The sequence below is a fragment of the Manis pentadactyla genome, chromosome 3, assembly GCF_030020395.1.
Source record: "Manis pentadactyla isolate mManPen7 chromosome 3, mManPen7.hap1, whole genome shotgun sequence".
Lineage (NCBI taxonomy): Eukaryota > Metazoa > Chordata > Mammalia > Pholidota > Manidae > Manis > Manis pentadactyla.
This window is the reverse complement of record NC_080021.1, coordinates 140,963,263-140,987,672: the sequence shown is the minus strand read 5'-3', so window position 1 is coordinate 140,987,672 and position 24,410 is coordinate 140,963,263. Positions and strand designations below refer to the sequence as shown.

The 24,410-nt window shown below is 39.5% G+C and overlaps 1 pseudogene; it reads right to left on the bottom strand.

Moving 5' to 3' along the window:
- Window positions 1–13,667: 13,667 nt before the first annotated feature.
- Window positions 13,668–18,153, bottom strand: LOC118935886 (growth factor receptor-bound protein 2-like; annotated as a pseudogene).
- Window positions 18,154–24,410: the final 6,257 nt, after the last annotated feature.

Genomic DNA, 24,410 nt, shown 5'->3' with positions numbered 1-24,410 from the left:
GAAAATATAACAGATCCAAGAAATAGCTGAGATTTGAACTGAGAGATATTGCCAAATTATTTGCATGGGAATAAAAATTGGAATGTGAATTAATTTCTTTAGAATATTTTTTTTTCTGTTAATTTTTAGGAAATTAATCACCAAATGTTGACATTAGCATCTATGTAATATAGTGAGTGACCAAAGAGTATCTGATTCATATTCTACAAATATTTATAAACAAAAGGAATAATAGTTTAAAATAAAAACAAATTAGTTTTTGGCTTTAAGACAGAATAAAAATTTACTTTGACCAATCTTGAAGCCACACCCTTCTGTTTTCTTCTTGAGTTTGTAAAGCTTTATGAAGTTGAACAAGTGTTAATGGCAAATAACAGCTGCTATTTTTACATATTTAGTGATTTTTTTTTTCAATTTGTGACAAATGCAGAGAATTATAAGATGATGGGGTGTTGAAAGGGCAAATGAACGTGCAAACATGAGGTTCCACTATTTATTTTAATCTCACTGAAGCTACAGTTCTGGACTATAAATATAATAGCAAATACCTTTATGGCATGTCCTTATGGTTTTTTTTTAATTGGACATAAACCTACCATTTTAGTAGACAATTGTTAGCATAAATATCATGTGTGGTGATATGAGGGCACTGATTTAACTTGTTCCTTCTGTTATGCGCAAGCAGGACTGCCTAGGCAAAACTGTGCAGTTCCTTTCTTGTACTTTTCTACGACTCATTTCTGGAATTCAGCTCTGCCTTGCAGTTGCCACACCGCCGCCTTCTACCTCCCTTGTGTCCTGGGCACCCGTGATGGTATTGTCATCTTTCCTGCACTACAGTGTAAACTCACCTGTACTTTATGATGTTTAGATTCATAATCAGTGGATGAAAGAAATTGACCAGCTGTGGTCTGTTAGTGAAAAAGTCATCACATTTTGGAAGGGTACCCCATCTTTTTGTTTCTAATTCAAGTAAACCACTCTCTCTGTGGAGATTATTCTTAGTAGATGGGGATGGGGTATCATCAAAGGTTAGGAAAGGAAATGTTTGGAGGCAAGTAGACCAAGAGAAGTTAATAATATTGTGAGATAAATGGTGAGCTTTGAGAAAACTGATCAGGAAATTTTTCATAATACATTATACTGCCTAGATTTAAATAATTTTATTTTGATTAGAATGACATTAACAGGTGTTGAAATATAACAGGCAATGCCTAAGTTTTTGTACTTAAGTCTCTGTACTTAGGATAATTATCAATGGTTGACTGCTTATAAGGCAAAAACATTAAAAAAAATAGAATGAAAATTTCCTGGTTAAAAATAATGGAAAAAATTAAACTGTCAGACTATATTCTCTCACTCTCTAAGTGAATTTTGTGACAAGTAAGTTCCATTATCCCAGCATGTAACATCAATGCCACAGATCAGTACAATGATTCTAGAATGTCTCATGAAAACTACTGAGTCTCAGCAAAGTACTCTGGACCTTTATGGCTAAACACCTGGTCAATTTTAAGTAATCTAGGATGACATTTCTTGGAATAGCCTCACATTTCTAATAAATGAAATAATTGAAAAATATATCTTTTAAAAATTGTCATTGATCATCCTTTAATGAAAAATCTCACAAAGAAAAGAGTATAAAAATCACAAGGCATTCAAATGGATTTTATTACATTTCTTTTTCTGAGCAAATACAAGAACTGTGTGCTTTGTATCACTGTAAAATAAAACAAAAATCTACCACTGAAAGTTACTAAGATATCTGTCTAATTAAAAAAATAAGCATTTTTCAGAAGACTCTAACAGTGAACTGGGATATTCAGTACATTGCAATTCTGTATTTCTGACATTTACAAGGAGACAGACAAAAAGCAGATATAAAATGATATGTGTTTTCCTCAAAAAAACAAACCACAGCTGGTGGGTTTAATTTTATTCCCACCAGCCATGACAGCAGCCTTTTTAAATATTGAAAGTGTAAATGAAAGCTTCTGCAACAGAGTTATCATATAAATGTCCTTAACCACTATTAATTATATATGAAGTATCAGAAAATTATGCTGGCCTGGTAGGGATGGTGTTTAATATGGTGGAGATGGCAAACATTGGATGCTCTGAACTTAGCAAAACCTCCCAGAGAAGGTAGTTGAGTGTGTACCTCAGCCTGTTTTCCAAACCTTCAAAAATGTGGCCCCCAAGATCCCTCCTCGATTCCTATTCTTATGGCACTTTGATGATAAATATGTACAAATTCAAATTGAACCTTTATTGAATCTCTACAGTGGTGCTGTCTGATAGAACTTTCTGTGATGATGAAAATATTCTATGCCTGCACTCTTTAGTTAAGTAGCCACTGGTCGTATATGGCTATTGAGTACTTGAAATGTGACAAGTGCAATTGAGGAACTGAATTCTTAAGTTTATTCCTTCCATTTTAATTAAATTTACCTGTACTAGTAGCTACTGTATGATACAGTGAAGGTCCATACATGGAAGGTACATTACTGTGCTCCAGATAAGGTAAACCAACCGACCAACAATCAAAAAAGACTTCCCAGGTAGTAGGGAAGGTAAGATATAAATACATATGTAAATAATAAGGTATAACACAAGTCAGAATGCTATAACTATTTAGATATATTAGGAAAACCAAAACAAGATATTGGAGCAAAAACTGAGGAGACCTAGTTTGTGATGGAGGAGAAGTTTTTACGAAATTAGTGGAAATTGAGATAAGCTTCAGATAATACCTTAACAAGGAGCTAGTTTACAATGGCTCATTCCCAGGTAGAGGGAACTTTATGAGCAAAGACAGAGCATTGAAGACTAGAGGGCATATCATGTAGTTAGTGTGTGATAAGATTTAAATGGAGTGTCAAGAAAGAGAAGCCTTCAATATTGCCTAAGGCCCAAACATGATAGGCAAGAACCTAAAGATGTCTCTCTGGAGATCTAGAAGGACATCTCCAGAGAGGTAGGAAGGCCACATAGAGGAGGTTAAGAAATTGACCACATGAGAGATATGAAGCCAGAATTAGCTTGGTGGCAGAGGTAAAATAAAGGTAAGAAGGGTGGTCCAAGATAGTGGCACGGAAGTTCCTGAACTCACAGACTCCAATAAAAAATATGAATGTAAAGCTACAAGTGGAACAACTGTTTATGAAAGAGACCCGAAAACTAGCTGAACATCTCCATAACAAAGGATACTAAGAGGACCACATCAAGATGTTAGGAGAGGCAGAGATGCAATCTTGCTAAAACCCTCACACATGGCACAGAGACTCACAATCTAGAGGGATCTCACAAAGTAGGAGCTTCTTTTCTCTCTGAGGAGCAAGGGGTTTGTGCCCAATCAGGCACCCCAACCCTTGGTATGTGTACCAGAGAGATGAGCCCCTAAAACATCTAGATTTGAAAAACAACATGGCAAAAGAAAAAGAAAAACAACATGGCTTCTGTCCAGGAGACCCAAAGGGCTGCACAGAACTGAGATACCACTCTTGAAGGGCTGTGGATAAAGTGAAGGTTGCTATGGCCAGGATTCTCACCGGGCCCTGGTTGGCTAGCTCACTACACACGTGTGGGCAATAGGTTGCTATTGACTCTATAGAAAGAGCTCTGCCCAGTACTCTGGGCAACATGATGGCATGGCTGCATAGCTGCATGGCTGCAGGAGAGCAAGACTGGAGTGGTGGCAGCACCAAGAATAGAGACTGAGACGGCTGCAGGGGTAGAGAGGCCCAGAGGCAGAGACCGGCTTGCTGCATGCAGACTTGCTCTGAGTGGATGGGATTCTAGTGATTGTCCTGCCACTGTGGGAATAAAATTGGGTATACACTGTTTCACTCCAAGAATGTTCCATTGTCATTTCTTGGTTTCACTGAATCCATAGTGAACTTGCCTGGGGCTGAAACCCATTGGCAAGACGAAGGCTCACACACAGATTCACTCACCCTGGAGCCCAGCACAAAAGCAGCAGTTTGAAAGGTGCCTAGAGTGTTTGTGAAGGAGATAGACTAGACTTTCTTAAGAGTCTGTTGGAGGGGTGAGGGCATGTTAGGACTCCTCACAGAAGGAGGTGCTGGCCATTGTGACTTTTCTCTCCTTCGGTGGTGTTAGCATAGGCTGGTGTGCAGTCTCTTTAATCTGCTGCCCCACCAAAGCCAGCAGGTACATGCAGTTCCTGCACTTCCCAGCTGCCTCTCTCAAGCTAGTGGGTGTATGTAGACTACACAGGGGACTCTCCTTGATTGTGTGGCTCTGGTGGCCAAGGGGACTTGCATTCCTGAGTTCCACAGACTATAACAATCAGAGACATTGTCTAGGTGGCTACCACCTCTAAGGCATGGCTTAGACAGCAGAGTGAAACAGACCCCAAGTCTTGGTATGAAAAAGGTCTACTTATTTGTCTTGGAGCTTCAGCTTGAGGGGCAGTGTCTTGCCAGTGGGTTTCAGCCCCGGCAAATTCACTATGGATTCACTGTGACCAAAGAAATAACAGTAGAACATTCTTGGGGTGAAAGGGTTATACCTAACTTTATTTACACTGTGGCAAGTCAATCACTAGAATCCCGTCCGCTCATAGCGAGTCTGCATGCAGCAAGCCAGTCTCTGGGCCTCTCTAGCCCTGCAGCTATCTCAGTCTCTGTCCTTGGTGCTGCCACCACTCCAGTCTCATCTCTTCTCTCCTGCAGCCTTGCAGCCATGCCACCACGTCATGCAGAGCACTGGGCATAGCTCTTTATATAGTCAATAACGATGTATTGCCCACACGTGTGTGGTGAGCTAGCTGACCAGGGCCAGGTGAGAATGCTGGCCACAGGAGCCTTCGCTTTATCTGCAGGCAGGCTTCAGGTTTGCCACACATCCAGAGGCTATGGAGGTGCTCTCAGGGAATATAGGCTGGGAGATGCCATCTTGTGCTCCTCCTAGGCCTCACAAGAGCTTTCTGGTGTTGTGCCCCTTTTCCTAGAGTCCCCCATGTGGAGCCGCAGTCACCAGGCTCAGTTGCAAGATGCAAGAGCAAAACAGGTCTTTATTGCTAGTTTTAACTAGGGTCTCAGTGGCCCATCAAAACACAGGACTTGAGAGAGGCAGAGCCAACATGGCGGCGTGAGTAGGACAGTGGGAATCTCCTCCCAAAAACATACATACTTTTGAAAATACAACAAACACAACTAGCCCTAAAAGAGAGACCAGAAGACGCAGGACAGTGGCCAGACTGCAGCTACACCAGCGAGAACCCAGCGACTGGTGAAAGGGGTGAGATACAAGCCCCGGCCCGGCGGGATCCGAGCGCCCCTCCCCCCAGCTCCCGGCGGGAGAACAATAGGCAGAGCGGGAGGGAGACGGAGCCCAGGACTGCTGAACACCCAGCCCCAGCCATCCGGGCCAGAGCGCAGACACAGTACATGCCCAGGGGGCCCTGAATACTGGGGGAACAGGGAGTAAGACCTCTGAGCGGGTGCTGAAGCTGATGCCCCTGTGACAAAGAAAAGCGAGGGCTTTTTGAAAGTCTTAAAGGGACAGGGACTTAACAGCTTGACGGAAACAACCCAGGTCACAGTACAGCAGCTGGAAATTACAGGGAAAACCGGGTGCACTAACCCCCTGGGCAACAGCTCTGAGACCCCTCATGGAGGCAAACAGTCAAGCAGCCCCCCCATCCATTACCCCACCGGGCGCTGCGAAAGCAGAGAAGCAGCCTGAGACAAATTCCGCCCACAGAAAGGGAAATTTCTCCCTTCCGGCCAGGCAAGACACAAAGACCCACTCTACACGCAATTACCCAACACAAGCCACTAGGGGGTCGCAGTTGCCCCAGTAAAGAAAGGCCAGTAGCAAGTGAAAATTTTGGCCTTCCCAGCTGACAGTCAATAGCACCTGTCAACATGAAAAGGCAAAAAAATATGATCCAGACAAGACTAACCCAGACAGCTTCAGCATCTGCTACATCTTCCCCTGAGAAGGAATCTGGGGAGATAGATTTAGCCAGTCTACCTGAAAAAGAATTCAAAACAAAAGTCATAACCATGCTGATGGACTTGCAGAGAAATATGCAAGAACTAAGGAAGGAGAATTCAGAAATAAAACAAGCTCTGGAAGGACTTCAAAACAGAATGGACGAGATGCAAGAGACCATTAATGGACTACAAAACAGAGAACAGGAACGCAGAGAAGCTGATGCAGAGAGAAATAAAAGGATCTCCAGGAATGAAAGAATTTTAAGAGAGCTGAGTGATCAATCTAAAAGGAATAATATAAGAATCATAGGCATTCCAGAAGAAGTAGAGAGAGAAAAGGGGATAGAAAATGTCTTTGAAGAAATAATTGCTGAAAATTTCCCCAAACTAGGGGAAGAAATGGCCTCTCAGACCACAGAGGTACACAGAACTCCCATGACAAGGGATCCAAGGAGGGCAACACCAAGACACATAATAATTAAAATGGCAAAGATCAAAGACAAGGACAAAGTATTACAAGCAGCCAGAGAGAAAAAAAAGGTTACCTACAAAGGAAAACCCATCAGGCTATCATCAGACTTCTCAACAGAAACCCTACAGGCCAGAAGAGAATGGCATGATATACTTAATGCAATGAAACAGAAGGGCCTTGAACCAAGACTACTGTATCCAGCACGAATATCATTTAAATATGAAGGAGGGATTAAACAATTCCCAGACAAGCAAAAGTTGAGGGAATTTGCCTCCCACAAACCACCTCTACAGGGCATCCTACAGGGACTGCTCTAGATGGGAGCACTCCTAAAAAGAGCACACAACAAAACACCCAACATATGAAGAAGGGAGGAGGAGGAATAAGAAGGGAGAGAAATAAAGAATCATCAGATTGTGTTTATAATAGCTCAACAAGCGAGTTAAGTTAGACAGTAAGACAGTAAAGAAGCTAACCCTAAACCTTTGGTAACCACAAACTTAAAGCCTGCAATGGCAATAAATTCATACCTTTCAATAATCACCCTAAATGTAAATGGACTGAATGCACCAATCAAAAGACACAGAGTAATAGAATGGATAAAAAAGCAAGATCCATCCATATGCTGCTTACAAGAGACTCACCTCAAACCCAAAGACGCACACAGACTTAAAGTCAAGGGATGGAAAAAGATATTTCAAGCAAACAACAGAGAGAAGAAAGCAGGTGTTGCAATTCTGGTATCAGACAAAACAGACTTCAAAACAAAGAAAGTAACAAAAGACAAAGAAGGACATTACATAATGATAAAGGGCTCAGTCCATCAAGAGGATATAACCATTATAAATATATATGCACCCAATACAGGAGCACCAACATACCTGAAACAAATATTAACAGAACTAAAGGAGGAAATAGAATGCAATGCATTCATTCTAGGAGACTTCAACACACCACTCAATCCAAAGGACAGATCCACCAGACAGAAAATAAGTAAGGACACAGAGGCACTGAACAACACACTAGAACAGATGGACCTAATAGACATCTACAGAACTCTACATCCAAAAACAACAGGATACACGTTCTTCTCAAGTGCACATGGAACATTCTCCAGAATAGACCACATACTAGGACACAAAAACAGCCTCAGTAAATTCCAAAAGATTGAAATCCTACCAACCAACTTTTCAGACCACAAAGGCATTAAACTAGAAATAAACTGTTCAAAGAAAGCAAAAAGGCTCACAAACACATGGAGGCTAAACAACACGCTCCTAAATAATCAATGGATCAATGACCAAATCAAAATGGAGATCCAGCAATATATGGAAACAAATGACAACAACACTAAGCCCCAACTTCTGTGGGACACAGCAAAAGCAGTCTTAAGAGGAAAGTATATAGCACTCCAAGCATATTTAAAAAAGGAAGAGCAATCCCAAATGAACGGTCTAATGTCACAACTATCAAAATTGGAAAAAGAAGAACAAATGAGGCCTAAGGTCAGCAGAAGGAGGGACATAATAAAGATCAGAGAAGAAATAAATAAAATTGAGAAGAATAAAACAGTAGCAAAAATCAATGAAACCAAGAGCTGGTTCTTCGAGAAAATAAACAAAATAGATAAGCCTCTAGCCAGACTTATTAAGAGGAAAAGAGAGTCAACACAAATCAACAGTATCAGAAATGAGAAAGGAAAAATCACAACAGATCCCGAGAAAAATACAAAGAATTATTAGAGACTACTATGAAAACCTATATGCTAACAAGCTGGGAAACCTAGGAGAAATGGACAACTTCCTAGAAAAATACAACCTTCCAAGACTGACCCAAAAAGAAACAGAAAATCTAAACAGACCAATTACCAGCAACGAAATTGAAGCGGTAATCAAAAAACTACCAAAGAACAAAACCCCCGGGCCAGATGGATTTACCTCGGAATTTTATCAGACATACAGGGAAGACATAACACCCATTCTCCTTAAAGTTTTCCAAGAAATAGAAGAGGAGGGGATACTCCCAAACTCATTCTATGAAGCTAACATCACCCTAATACCAAAACCAGGCAAAGACACCACCAAAAAAGAAAACTACAGACCAATATCCCTGATGAACGTAGACGCAAAAATACTCAACAAAATTTTAGCAAACCGAATTCAAAAATACATCAAAACCATCGTACACCATGACCAAGTGGGATTCATCCCAGGGATGCAAGGATGGCACAACATTCGAGAGTCCATCAATATCATCCACCACATCAACAAAAAGAAAGACAAAAACCACATGATCATCTCCATAGATGCTGAAAAAGCATTTGACAAAGTTCAACATCCATTCATGATAAAAACTCTCAGCAAAATGGGAATAGAGGGCAAGTACCTCAACATAATAAAGGCCATCTATGAAAAACCCACAGCCAACATTATATTGAATAGCGAGAAGCTGAAAGCATTTCCTCTGAGATCGGGAACTAGACAGGGATGCCCACTCTCCCCACTGTTATTTAACATAGTACTGGAGGTCCTAGCCACGGCAATCAGACAAAACAAAAAAATACAAGGAATCCAGATTGGCAAAGAAGAAGTCAAACTGTCACTATTTGCAGATGACATGATACTGTACATAAAAAACCCTAAAGACTCCACCCCAGAACTACTAGAACTGATATCGGAATACAGCAAAGTTGCAGGATACAAAATCAACACACAGAAATCTGTGGCTTTCCTATATACCAACAATGAACCAACAGAAAGAGAAATCAGGAAAACAACTCCATTCACAATTGCATCAAAAAAAATAAAATACCTAGGAATAAACCTAACCAAAGAAGTGAAAGACTTATATTCTGAAAACTACAAGTCACTCTTAAAAGAAATTAAAGGGGACACTAACAGATGGAAACGCATCCCATGCTCGTGGCTAGGAAGAATTAATATCGTCAAAATGGCCATCCTGCCCAAAGCAATATACAGATTTGATGCAATCCCTATGAAACTACCAGCAACATTCTTCAATGAACTGGAACAAATAATTCAAAAATTCATATGGAACCACCAAAGACCCCGAATAGCCAAAGCAATCCTGAGAAAGAAGAATAAAGTAGGGGGGATCTCACTCCCCAACTTCAAGCTCTATTATAAAGCCATAGTAATCAAGACAATTTGGTACTGGCACAAGAACAGAGCCACAGACAAATGGAACAGACTAGACAATCCAGACATTAACTCAGACATATATGGTCAATTAATATTTGATAAAGGAGCCGTGGACATACAATGGCGAAATGACAGTCTCTTCAACAGATGGTGCTGGCAAAACTGGACAGCTACATGTAGGAGAATGAAACTGGACCATCGTCTAACCCCTTATACAAAAGTAAACTCAAAATGGATCAAAGACCTGAATGTAAGTCATGAAACCATTAAACTCTTGGAAGAAAACATAGGCACAAACCTCTTAGACATAAACATGAGTGACCTCTTCTTGAACATATCTCCCCGGGCAAGGAAAACAACAGCAAAAATGAACAAGTGGGACTATATTAAGCTGAAAAGCTTCTGTACAGCAAAAGACACCATCAATAGAACAAAAAGGAACCCTTCAGTATGGGAGAATATCTTTGAAAATGACACATCCGATAAAGGCTTGACGTCCAGAATATATAAAGAGCTCACACGCCTCAACAAACAAAAAACAAATAACCCAATTAAAAAATGGGCAAAGGAACTGAACAGACGGTTCTCCAAAAAAGAAATACAGATGGCCAACAGACACATGAAAAGATGCTCCACATCACTAATTATCAGAGAAATGCAAATTAAAACTACAATGAGGTATCACCTCACACCAGTAAGGATGGCTGCCATCCAAAAGACAAACAACAACAACAAACGTTGGCGAGGCTGTGGAGAAAGGGGATCCCTCCTACACTGCTGGTGGGAATGTAAACTTGTTCAACCATTGTGGAAATCAGTATGGAGGTACATCAAAATGCTCAAAACAGACTTACCATTTGACCCAGGAATTGCACTCCTAGGAATTTACCCTAAGAATGCAGCAATCAAGTATGAGAAAGATCAGTGCACCCCTCTGTTTATCGCAGCACTATTTACAATAGCCAAGAATTGGAAGCAACCTAAATGTCCATCGATAGATGAATGGATAAAGAAGATGTGGTACATATACACAATGGAATACTACTCAGCCATAAGAAAAGGGCAAATCCAACCATTTGCAGCAACATGGATGGAGCTGGAGGGTATTTTGCTCAGTGAAACAAGCCAAGCAAAGAAAGAGAAATACCAAATGATTTCACTCATCTGTGGAATATAAGAACAAAGGAAAAACTGAAGGAACAAAACAGCAGCAGAATCACAGAACTCAAGAATGGACTAACAGGTACCAAAGGGAAAGGGACTGGGGAGGATGGGTGGGTAGGGAGGGATAAGGGGGGGAGAAGTAGGGGGGTATTAAGATTAGCATCCATAGCGGGGTGGGAGAAAGGGGAGGGCTGTACAACACAGAGAAGACAAGTAGTGATTCTACAACAGGTTGCTACGCTGATGGACAGTGACTGTAAAGGAGTATATAGGGGGGACCTGGTATAGGGGAGAGCCTAGTAAACAAAGTATTCGTCATGTAAGTGTAGATTAATGATTAAAAAAAAAAAATGCAGTTCCTATGTGGTGACCTCTAATGAGTTCTACACAATGATATAAAGGACATATAAAAGTGTAGGCCAAGGGTCTGTTTGTGTTTATACAGAGGATCAAAGCCTAATTTGGCTACCCCGAAAATGAACTAAGATACGATATGAAAAAGAACTTCCAACATCAGCACTCTCGGGAAGACTCATGACAGAAGATCAGAAAAAAAAAAAAAACTTCAACAAAGATCCACACACTGTCACAGGTGTAGATGCACTCATCCCACCAGTTCCTGGACTTGCCATGGGAAAGATGAAGGAGATATCTAAGCTGGCCTGTGCATGCAGTAAAACAAAAATTTGACTGGATCTATACTGTTGGAACTCAACCAAGAATTAGGAGAAGTGCAAATTGTAGCACTCCAAAATCTTACAACCACAGACTATTTATCGTTAAAAGAACATATGGGATATGAACAGTCCACAGGAATGGGGTGTTCTAGTTTATCTGAATTCTCTCAGACTGTTTAAGTTCAGTCGGACAATATCCACCATATCATAGATAAGTTTTCACAAATGCCTAAGGTGCCTAACTGGTTTTCTTGGTTTCACTGGAGATGGCTGGTAATTACAGGTATGCTTTGGTTAGGTAACTATATTCCTATTATGTTAATGTGTGTGCACAATTTAATTAGTAGTTTAAAACCTATCCATGCTGAAGTTACTCTACAAGAAGATGTGTCAAAGAAATAATCAATCTTCCCAGGTTTTCTTCTGCCTGCTACTTCTATAGCTTTTCTTCTTCCTACCTAATCACATCCTTTAAATAGAACTCGTCCCACATGTCGAATTTACCGAGTATCATAATTCTTCCAAGTGGTAAAGACACCTCAAGACAAATGCTGGGCATAGAAGCCACAGGGCATAAATATGCAAAGAAGTAAAAAGCTAACCTTTTCAAACGATAAGGCTTCTCTCTCACTTACCAACTTAACATTTCCCTGTATGGCCCCGGAAGATGACTGGTTAGCCAGAGACGGGTAAGATTCCTCAAGGGAGGAACAACCTAAGACAGGCACAGTCGCAGGGGGCCATCTGGTGAGAAAATGGGGAGCAGCAGAGGTGAGGCTTAGAACCTCCCCCCTCATGTTCTGAGAGAAATCTTCTGCATACATGGATGTTTATTGCCCTCGTCTAGCGCGGATTAACACATAGTCTACAGGCACACACCTGATCATCTACATTTGCTCTCTTACAACACTAAACTCTGTTTCCTACCTTTATCTCGTATCTACCTACCACTTCAGCATTTTATTAAAAATAATAATAATAGAGAAATGTGGTATCCACATATAAATCAGGTTTAAAAATCAAATGAGTATTCATATTTGAACTGACTGTTTATAGTTCATAATGCATTAACAAAACCGAAAGCTTCTGTGATGACTGCCCTTGCACTGTTCACCATGTAACTTATTCACTATGTAAGAATTTGTACTCCATGTAAGAATTTGTTCGTTATGCATCAGAAGATTGGAGACTGACGAAAATTGGGCTTGGGGTGGATTAATGATTGTGCATTGAGTATTGACCCCCCTATACAGAGATTTGTTGTGGTCAACAACTATTTGATCAATAAATATGAGAGATGCCCTCACAATATATATATATATATATATATATATGTATATATAAGCACACTTCCAATTGTAAAATAAATAAGTAACCGGGATGTAATGTATAGCATAAGGAATATAGTCAAAATATTGTAACAACTTGGTATGGTGATACCTGGTACCTAGAAGTATCATGTATATAAATGTTGAGTCGCTGTGTTGTACACCTGAAACTAATGTAATGCAATGCTGTTGTCAACTACCCTTCAATAAAAAATAAAAAAAAAAACAAACACAGGACTTGGTCTGAGACCCTGAGCACAAAGTTCCCTTTTTGCTTTTATACTTTTGGAAAAACAGGTAGGGGCTTTCCAAGGGGGGTGGTTTATTGTGACCTTAGCTGATTGGCTGAGGAGAATCAGGGTCTTGTTGCACAGGTTGCTGGGCATGGTTTCCGTGGGAACGGGCGTGGTTTGAGCAGTAAACTTCTTACTCAAGATGGAGGACACAGAACAAAATGGAGGCAGGGGGTCATGTAGGGGACATAGTTATTCAAAATGGAGGACACAAAATGGAGGCAGGGGTTCAAGCTAACCTTCCAGGGGTCCCACATTCCCCCTTTTTGTGCCTGAGTGGGCATTGTTGTCCCACTATGGGTCTGCATTCAGTTGGTAACATTGGTGCTACTCCTAGGCCTGGTATCAGGGAGAGTGTGAGGGCTGTGATGGGTTCCCTCTGCCCTTGGTGAATGGGTCCTTTACTTAGTAGAGTTTTGGCAATTTTTATATCCAACACCCTCTCCCCCCACCCCCCACAAAGTTCCAACCAAAGTGAGAGGATCACCGAGTGACCCAGCCTAGGCATTGTGAGCTCCCTCACAGGCTGCTGTCAGAGGCAGCTCGTGGGTTTAATTCTTTTGTTATGTGTTTACAATTTTTTCATTCTCTTTAAATAATCTCTTCTTCATTCTTAGGCATTCCAGTTCACAGGGGTGACATAATTGCGGGGAAACATGCCGGTCTGCCCGTGGCAAGCCCCTTTCCACCAGTTGCAGTCTGAGTTATCCATGACGTGGACAAAGTCTCCCCAATGGAACCCCAGCTCTCCGTCCTCCTGAGGGTCAAAGTCAAAGAGGACCTGGACGTACGTTGGCTGCTGTGGCACCTGTTCTATGTCCCAGAGGAATATCTGCTGATTTCTGGAGACGGATGTAGATCTGTGATAATCTACCAGCTCATTCAAAGAATTGAACTTCACCACCCAGAGGAAATATTTTCCGGCTCCGTCTTGAAGTGCTGCACATCATTTCCAAACTTGACAGAGAGGGAGAAATCCCCAGGAGCACTCTCACTCTCTTGGATAAGAAAGGCCCCATCATGCCACTGTTTGCTAAGCATTTCTTCTGCCTTGGCTCTGGGGATTTTGCCAAAAAACCACAAATGTGGTTTCATTTCTATGTAACTCTTGGGAATGAAGCCGTCTTTCCCATTGAGCTCTGCCTTGTACCAGTTCTGATCACATTCTTTATTCAAAACCTTGAGGATGTCCCCCTTCTTGAAGCTCAGCTCATCGTCTGCAGTAGCTTTGAAGTCATATTTGGTGATGGCTTGGACTGCTGGGGGTGGCGGCCCTGGAGGGGTAGGTGCTGTGGGAGCAGGTGGAAAGAGAAAAGGTTTTAGCCAGTGAGGGGGGTTCTTAACAAGGTACTGCCAGGTGAGTATGTAGGGGGCCTGGTCATGGTGGCCTCCGGGCCATGGGTCCATGACTCTGTCTCGAACCGCCTGAATCACAGAGGGGGCGAAAGAGCCCTCTCGGGGCCATCCCACACTGAGGGCGGGCGGAACAAAAGGTTATGAGTTTGCTCTTCCGGACTTCCAAACTAAGATTACGAGCCTCGGTTCTGAAATCAGAAGAATGGTCAGGCATGAGGGTCAGTGGTGAAGATTGCCCTTGCCCCATAGTTGGATGATGGCTGTGAGAGTAAGAGTGATAGAGGGAAAAAGTCAGGACTGGCCAGACAACACAAAACAGGACAACACAAGACAGGACAATATGACTAACAAAAGTAAATAATGACAACACAGATCAGGACAATAAGTCTAACAAAACCAACCATAAAACAAATTTTCCCAGAAGTCTGACAGAAATATCTTTCAGTTAGTCTTCTCTCTAGAGAATACTGACCCCAGAGACCCAGGACCGTTCGCTACGGTCCTGAGCCTGCAACAGCCTCCCGGCGCATCCGCCGTCCCTGGCCTTACATTGCCCTGTACCAGATGGAGGCAGATCCTGCTAGAACTTCTGCCCCCTGTATTCCAGCCGGCCTGTGGCTGGCGTGACTAGTCACTTTCCAGATTCAATAAATACCTTACCCGGTGGCTGGGGCTGCTCCTCACGGGGATCCTGGACGAGCCCCCAAATGTTGTGCCCCATTTCCTTGAGTCCCCTGTGTGGAGCCACAGTCACCAGGCTCAGTCGCAAGAGCAAAACAGGTCTTTATTGCTAGTTTGAACTAGGGTCTCAGTGGCCCGTCAAAACACAGGACTTGGTCTGAGACCCTGAACACAAAGTTCCCTTTTTGCTTTTATACTTTTGGAAAAACAGGTAGGGGCTTTCCAAGGGAGGTGGTTTATTGTGACCTTAGCTGATTGGCTGAGGAGGATCAGGGTCTTGTTGCACAGGTTGCTGGGCATGGTTTCCGTGGGAACGGGTGTGGTTTGAGCGGTAAACTTCTTACTCAAGATGGAGGACACAGAACAAAATGGAGGCAGGGGGTCATGTAGGGGACATAGTTATTCAAGATGGAGGACACAAAATGGAGGCAGGGGGTCAAGTTAAGTTATTCAAGATGGAGGACACAAAATGGAGGCAGGGGTTCAAGCTAACCCTCCAGGGGTCCCACACTGGTATCTCCCAGAAAAGTCCTTATATAGTCCTCTGGAGCCCCAGTGTTTGGAGCTGACATCCAGGGGACACTCCCACATTGCCTGATCTACAGGCCAGCAGGGTCTACAACTTTGGTGCCACAAGACTGTACATATTTGCATAGTTTAAAAGCTGTGGCCTGAGGGTTTGACTCCCAGTAAACCTGAAACTAGGAGCTGACTGAGATTCCTCCCTTTGTGACACTCACACTCTCAACAACTGGGACCTGCCAAGAATAACTCAAGCTGCTTAGATAGTCACAGAGGTTTGAGAGAGAGCTGTGAGCCAGAGCAAGGTTGAATGACAATATTCTCCTACAGGATGTTAAAGCACTACCAGGAATCTTACAAATATTCAGCATATCAGAACTCATGCAAATGTTCAACTCAAAGTTTCGACTTGTTCAAAAATGCTTTCTGATATTAAACTGGTATTTTATCCCCCATAAACACTACTCATTGGTGTGCCTAAATTTAAGGGAAATATCAGAATTTTATGTAAGATTTACCCTTTAACATGCTCATACACTTTGAAATTTTACTCCAATGGTGACTTTACTCCATTGAGAAAGCTCAATTTGCATATGCTTAGAAAAGTTTATTTTTCATATACTCTGGATGAATGTTAAAGGCAGAAGGTCATTGTTTTTGCCAACTGTTTGCTTTAATGTACAATTAAATCACAATATTGCTTCTCTGAATATTTTTCTAAATCTTTGCTTCATGTATTCCTTGGCTTATAAATAAATGAGTGTGAGTTTTAAATATAACCAAACTCTCAGTGTACCAATGATGTTTGTAGCAGTTTTAAATTTTGAATGTGTCTGATACTCCAAAAACAATAATAGTTTTATTTCTAATTAATTTGTTGTCATTACTCACAAAAACCCCCAACTCTTCAGTTATTACATCTTTTTTGTTTTGATTAAACAAGTCTCCTCACTAAAATTTTATGTATTTATTGGTTTGTATTAATGTAAATAATGAAATCTTTTTCTTCTCTGGGTGGGAGATTTGCACATACCTGTTATGTTTTTGCTAGTTTTAATCTTAAAGCTGAACACTTTTCTATCTTTCCATCAATAATTTAATTCCACCAGTACAGATTATTTATGCCTTATTTATTAGCATATAAATTAATGATTCCAACAATTTAACATACAATAGATTTGAAAAAGGCATTAAATGAATTCAGAAATAAGTTGGCCACTGCTTGTAACTCAGATGCTAAGAGCTTTATTTCTCAAAGTTATTTTTCTTCTCATGTGCATAGGCAAAATTTAAATCTATCCTGGAACATAAGAAAAATAAAGAATGGTGAATATTTGCTAAAAAAGCAGACAATCTGAAAGGATTAAAATGCTTTAATCAGACAGAAAAAAAGGCTTTGGCCACTTGATTAGGGCTGATTTCCACCATCTGCTGTACTTACTGAGGATCTAGCCCTGACTGAACACTAATTTGTGCAATTCCTAGAAACTGAAATCTCTCAGCAGGCAAATTAACAAGAGCAGGGATTCAGCAATAATGGAGCTCCTCGCTTTTGTTTCCCTCTGACAGATGGACAGGGTGTGCTCAAATTGAATTCAGCTTTAATTGCATTGTGCCATTTAAAATTTTTATCTGCTCCACAGATTTTGTTTATAGGTTTCAGGATTCCAAACCTTTGCAAGTGTTTTTTTTTTTTTCCAGTACTGGGCAAGATAAAGAACATTGTAATTCCGTGTGACTGGGAGGTGTTCGTTATAACTCCTTGCCCTGAAGGGTGGCACATTAAGAAAAGGAATTATGCTTTTTAAAGTCTTGGGCAAATGGGAAACAATTCAAACTTTGCGTATGTTCAAATATTGGCAGCTCATAAATAAAAGTACTCAGAAATTCTCTGTATTTCATATCTAAAAAAGAAAGTAATTTGCTTTGTTTCAATTAAAGCATTTCAGACTTTGTTATCAGTCTATCACTTGGAACTGCACACTCCTGAATCCTAGAGATGAACTTTTTGTAAATGAGTCATGATATTTTAAAATTACTTTTTGTTTCTGCTTGATAGATAGTCTTCAGATAAACTTGACTTATATGAACTGTGCTTTTGAGGAGAGGTGTAAAATACTAAATCGTTTAGGCATGTCCTAAACATTCCTGGGACTCTAACTCTGAAGATGCACTTGTTACAAAATTGCTTGTCAATCTATAAGCATTTCCTTATAAATCTATGGCTTAGGTACTAAACTCTGACACTTCTGGTGGCAAACAGAGATGCTGAAAGCTTGAATATACCATCATAAGATTTTATTTGCACCCTATTTATGTGAAGATTGAAGACTTTCAGTTATTGAGCACCTTGCCAGCAATGACTGAATTCGCTTTATGAAAGGCTGAGAGATCAGACTAAGGACATTGAGGGAAGGAGAGTTGCGTGAGAAAAAAAGGATGGGATTCTCCAAAGTCTAAAAAATGTTCTGTGTGCTTTTCCATGTTACATGTGTATAACGTGCACTGGAAAACTTCTTAAAGTATATCTACCTTAAAATACATAGTTTTTATTCATTCCATTCAGTTTTATTCCATCATTTACTTCCTCTTAAGACTTACTTGTAAATGGGTAGTAGCAATGTGCAATAGTGTCTTCTTGGATATGGCATGGTATATGTTCACTTATTATTGCAGAGAACTCCTTTTCAAGGGACTTAAATTATCAGTAATAATTAAAACAATGAAAGAACATCTGAGGATTTCAAGTTAGCCATTAAACTCTATGACCATATTATGTAGATTTTTAGATAGAGCAGTGTCTTCCTAGAGCACATGCTTACATTTTGTCAGAATGGAACATCTGAATATTTTTGAAACGACTCAGTTAAATGAGGATTCCAAATCCTGCTTAAGTAAGTGTTGGTGTTTCAGAGAGCATCATAGTTTTATGAATTTTAGAAAACTTGATAATTCTTATTGTGCCTGCTTTGTGCCTACTTTCCTTACAGATAATTAAGAGAAAAGGTGTCTATTATAAAAGAGCAAATGCTATTTTTACTAAATAGATAACTGAAAAATCTACAAGGGACTCCATTCTAAAATTTTTACCTTTCAATGTTTTTTAAATAGAGCTTTACTTAAGGCTACCATGTGAATTACTGGAAAGGCCAGAATTAAAACCCAAGTCTCATGAATTCCTGATCAGTGAAATTCCTGTACAACACCAAAGAGTTCATAATTCTGATCTTCCACCCTTGATAACTATTAGAGCAGTATTTCCCCTCAATATAAAAAGAAAAATATCTACAAACAGAACACTAATCAGAAAGAATAGACTATTAGAGCCCAGTAGAGAAAGCTGATAAATAATACTTCCTCTTGTATTTCCCCTTGTAGTTTTCACATTGTGCTTATTTTATTCTTTCTAGCACTCAGGTTATGTCAAAGTAAATTTCTCAGAATTCTTTTCCCCTTTGCTTCCTTTCTTCCATTAGAAGCATCTGTGCTTTAATTTTCTTTCTCAGATACCATTCATAGAAAGGATTGCACTCATATACAATCATAGCATTGAAGAGCCGAATGGAACCTTAGAAACAACTTACTCATTTTACAGGTGAATAAACTGAGACTCAGAGAGTGAAAGCAACCCACTTAAGGCTACCATGTGAATTACTGGAAAGGTCAGAATTAAAACCCAAGTCTCATGAATTCCTGATCAGTGAAATTCCTGTACAACACCAAAGAGTTCATAATTCTGATCTTCCACCCTTGATAACTATTAGAGCAGTATTTCCCCTCAATATAAAAAAAAATATCTACAAACAGAACACTAATAAGAAAGAATAGACTTATGTACATAAAAAACACATGTACAATGAAAATTTTCCCATTGGCAAATGTGGAAATAATGATTCCTCACTGCCAGTACTTGTAATGTCTGCTGCATTTATAACTCTTACCCTATTTTCCTTGGCCCTTCCAACTTATATTCTGCACCTAGAATATAAGCCTAGCTGTGCAAATTCATAAGCTTCAAATGTTGGCAGTTTTCAAAAACCGCATGGCCAAAATTGAGCCACTTTTGCTTAACTGAGAATTCCATCACAGAGGTGCCAGTCAGGGAAGCCGAACAAATCTCGTGTTCTGTTCTTGCCAGCGTGGTGGTTGAAAGCCAGTATGTGATATCTGTCTTCAGTTTATAGTCTGGTACAATAATGTCATTGCCCCATGTGGCAAATGGTGTAAGCTATTGTAAAACTGTTGGTCTATGTGATTAAGACTGCTGCAGTGTGCAGCACCAGCCAATTACTTTTTAAATTTATAGCAAGAAAAAGAGAATAGCATAATAGAAATTCTTGTCATAGGGAATATGTAAAATGTAAATTGAAGAGCCATGAAAATTGGCAGCCTTATTGGTTTTTATTTTCAACTTGTTATAAAGACTGCATTTATTCAATGCCATAAAATAAGACTTGGCAGCATTTAGTAATTACTCAGTTGTACATCAAAATAATTATATACAGTCTGCACTTGTGATCCCCTCTGCTATATATGAATGTAACAATAAGCACTTCAGGATCTGTACCAGTTTTTCCTTTTAGACAGTGTAAATAAAGCTGAATTTTCAACTTTCAAATTAAAACTGATAACCTTGGGCATTCAAGGCTTTTATAAAGAAGGGGGAAAACTTTAGCTTGCCTCAAAACAGGTTGTGTCTCTGGAATGCTTCTGGGACTAAACAGATCAACTACGTGTATATAAACAAACAGTTGGAAAAAAGCTCCTAAAACATCAGAGGAGAGAGCTCTCTATTGGGCTCTAGGGGCCTGGGGGAGCAAAGTTTCATTAACTGGATCTGAAGTCCTATGCCCTTCTATAAACAGGCGTTAATTAAAGAATGTAAAAAATAAAGTTTCAGACCTTGCAATATGTTAATGATCATATGATTCAGGGCCTGGGAAGGAGAAGAGCAGCAGAGGTCATAAAATAAGCATGGAGCATTTAATATGAGTGCTTGCCAGGGATTTCTGCAAATTAGTTGGTTATTTGCTGGTCCAAAGCAAATTAAGTTGATTTTGCTTCACTTGCTAATTTTTTATGTGCATGCTTGGCAAAATGTTTTTCACAGATGGATGAAGGTTATTGTTCATGGCATAATGAGAAATATTAACATATTTAAATAAACCCCAAAATTCTGACACACAACACAAGCAAACAGTTTTTATATAACACAGATATTGAAATTCTGTTAGGTCCTGAAGATGATTTTAGATGAAATTATGGGAAATACCCAATCATAAGGTTTAGCATTATGAAAGCACCTTAAGAACTTTTTCATACGTTTGCAGAAGGGCTTTTGAATAAAAGTTATAGGCAATGAGTGTATATATAGCAACTTCCTTTTAAAACTTTCGTAGTTCATTTCCTTGATAATGGAGAGGGAAGAAATAAAACAGATAAATATCTAACCCCGGAGTAAGATATACTAAATTTAAGGGTGATTTTCAGAGAGGTGACATTTAAAAAATTTTGGGTCTGGTGACACACAACCTGTTGTCTGTCTTACTTCTCGACACCTATTTTTATTTTAGGTTTGACGGGGATAAATTATTCTGTGCTTATGCATTCCTATTTGATTTCCCCTTAAAGGTTTCACTTTATCAGAGTACTCAAAGTGGAGTTTAAAAATTGGAGCAACTTCTCTGAAAAATTACGGAGAAACTGTTCTGTCACTTTAATTACCATGAAGTTGCACTGAAGTACTGAATTTGGCAACAGAGCCTTATACAGAAGGTGGTGCCTGATAGGATGCTACTATTGACATTGTTCTGTTACAGCGATTTTAGATGGACAAATTGCAGTTGAGAAAATTTCATGACTCGGTAAAATGAGCAATGATGACATCTGTGGATGCAAGTCTGTTCATATCTTTGCAGAGACTTTAGGGAAATAAATATCTTGGAACATTCGGTGAAGTGAAGCTCACTCAGTAAATCAACCTGACAGAATAACACTTCTGGCACAGGAGCCCTACTTCTCCCCAGGAACACCTACCGCTCTGTGTTCCTGTGCTACCAAATGGTGTCTCCCCAAAGGCCTCTAAATCAAATCATAGCACACAAATACAGTGAGAATTTATTGGGAATTGGTTTTATTTGGCAAAAACATTACTTATCTGAAATGATAATAAGTTTTGACCCTTTTAAGGACTGAGCTAGTTCAGGCAATGTGCTGGTTGGTGGAAGGAGTGATCTTAAGAGTATCATCTTACCATGAGGTATTTTAAGTTTTATTAGAATTAAATTTCTAATTTGCAGCTTTCTTTTTTCTTTTACATGACATTTATCCCTTCAAAATATCACATTTTCATCTTAAAATTATTCAGGGTTAATTTGGGACATTTGTTAATAATATTTAAAGTAGAAAACAAAAGCTAAAGGGTGCTCATGTGCATGCACGTGTGTGTGTATGTGGTTGTGTGTTAAAGTGATTTCGAGTGAATACAAGGATAGGGTGTATCAACAATGACAGTATACAACTAAAGGTGTCTACCACAATTAGTAGGATAATTAAATCTGAGGTAAGGAGGTGATAAAGGAAATTGCTAACATCCATATCATTAGAACTATTAACACATGAGAGGTTATATTGGTTAGGTTTCTCTGAGCTTCCTATGTTTGAAAACAAAAAAGGAATGCTTTTTTCTTTCCAGGGTGAAAATAATAGCTTGTTTCTATTTTCATTATAAGTTTCTTTTACTGGAAATAATTGTTAACAGGGAGGATCAACAGGAAAAACCAGTTTCCTATTCCTAAATATCACTAGATCTCCTTGGGAAAATAAAATACTTTTCCACAAGGCAGAATTATTACTTGCCTTCTGTGTGAAGTGTGTGATATGTCTCTATATGATTTTTTTTTTTTCCTCCGGCAGAAAATGTCTATATTGCCAAGTTGAGAAACCCTGCTTTCCATGGTCAACAGGCATATTTAATCTATCACAGTTTAGCTTCAAATTATATTTTACCATTTCATATGTAAGAAACTTTCACCAATCCATTTATTTCCATTATCCCCCTCTGCCTTTGAGCTATTGCTGTCATACTTCTACTTTCACATATTTTATTTTATTTTATTTTCCCTGGATAATTATTTTTTATTGAAGGGTAGTTGACACACAGTATTACATTAGTTTCAGGTGTACAACACAGTGATTCAACATTTATATACATGATAATTCTAGGTACCAGCTATCACCATACCAAGTTGTTACAATATTTTAACTATATTCCTTATGCTATACATTACATCCCGGTTACTTATTTATTTTACAATTGGAAGTGTGTTTATATATATATACATATATATATATATATTTTTTTTTTTTGTGAGGGCATCTCTCATATTTATTGATCAAATGGTTGTTAACAACAATAAAATTCTGTATAGGGGGGTCAATGCTCAATGCACAATCATTAATCCACCCCAAGCCTAATTTTCGTCAGTCTCCAATCTTCTGATGCATGACGAACAAGTTCTTACATGGAGAACAAATTCTTACATAGTGAATAAGTTACATGGTGAACAGTACAAGGGCAGTCATCACAGAAACTTTCGGTTTTGTTCATGCATTATGAACTATAAACAGTTCAAATATGAATACTCATTTGATTTTTATACTTGATTTATATGTGGATACCACATTTCTCTCTTTATTATTATTATTTTTAATAAAATGCTGAAGTGGTAGGTAGATACAAGATAAAGGTAGAAAACATAGTTTAGTGTTGTAAGAGAGCAAATGTATATGATCAGGTGTGTGCCTGTAGACTATGTGTTAATCCAAGCTAGACAAGGGCAATAAAACATCCACGTATGCAGAAGATTTCTCTCAGAACAGGAGGGGGGAGGTTCTAAGCCTCACCTCTGTTGATCCCCATTTTCTCACCTGATGGCCCCCCTGCGACTGTGCCTGTCTTAGGTTGTTCCTCCCTTGAGGAATCTTACCTGTCTCTGGCTAACCAGTCATCTTCCGGGGCCATACAGGGAAATGTAAAGTTGGTAAGTGAGAGAGAAGCCTTATTGTTTGAAAAGGTTAGCTTTTTACTTCTTTGCATATTTATGCCCTGTGGCTTCTATGCCCAGCATTTGTCTTGAGGTGTCTTTACCACTTGGAAGAATTATGATACTCGGTAAATTCGATATGTGGCACGAATTCTATTTAAGGGTTGTAATTAGGTAGGAAGAAGAAAAGCTATAGAAGTAGCAGGCGGAAGAAAACCTGGGAAGATTGATTATTTCTTTGACATATCTTCTTGTAGAGTAACTTCAGCATGGATAGGTTTTAAACTACTAATTAAATTGTGCGCACACATTAACATAATAGGAGTACAGTTATGTAACCAAAGCATACCTGTAATTACCAGTCATCTCCAGTGAAATCAAGAAAACCAGTTAGGCACCTTAGGCATTTGTGAAAACTTATCTATGATATGGTGGATATTGTCCAACTGAACTTGAACAGTCTGAGAGAATTCAGATAAATTAAAACAACCCATTCCTGGGGACTGTTCACATCCCATATGTTCTTTTAACAGTAAATAGTCTGTGGTTGTAAGATTTTGGAGCGCTACAATTTGCACTTCTCCTAATTCTTGGTTGAGTTCCAACAGTATAGATCCAGTCAAATTTGTTGTTTTACTGTATGCACAGGCCAGCTTAGATATCTCCTTCTTCATTCCCATGGCAAGTCCAGGAACTGGTGGGATGAGTGCATCTACACCTGTGGCAGTGCGTGGATCTTTGTTGG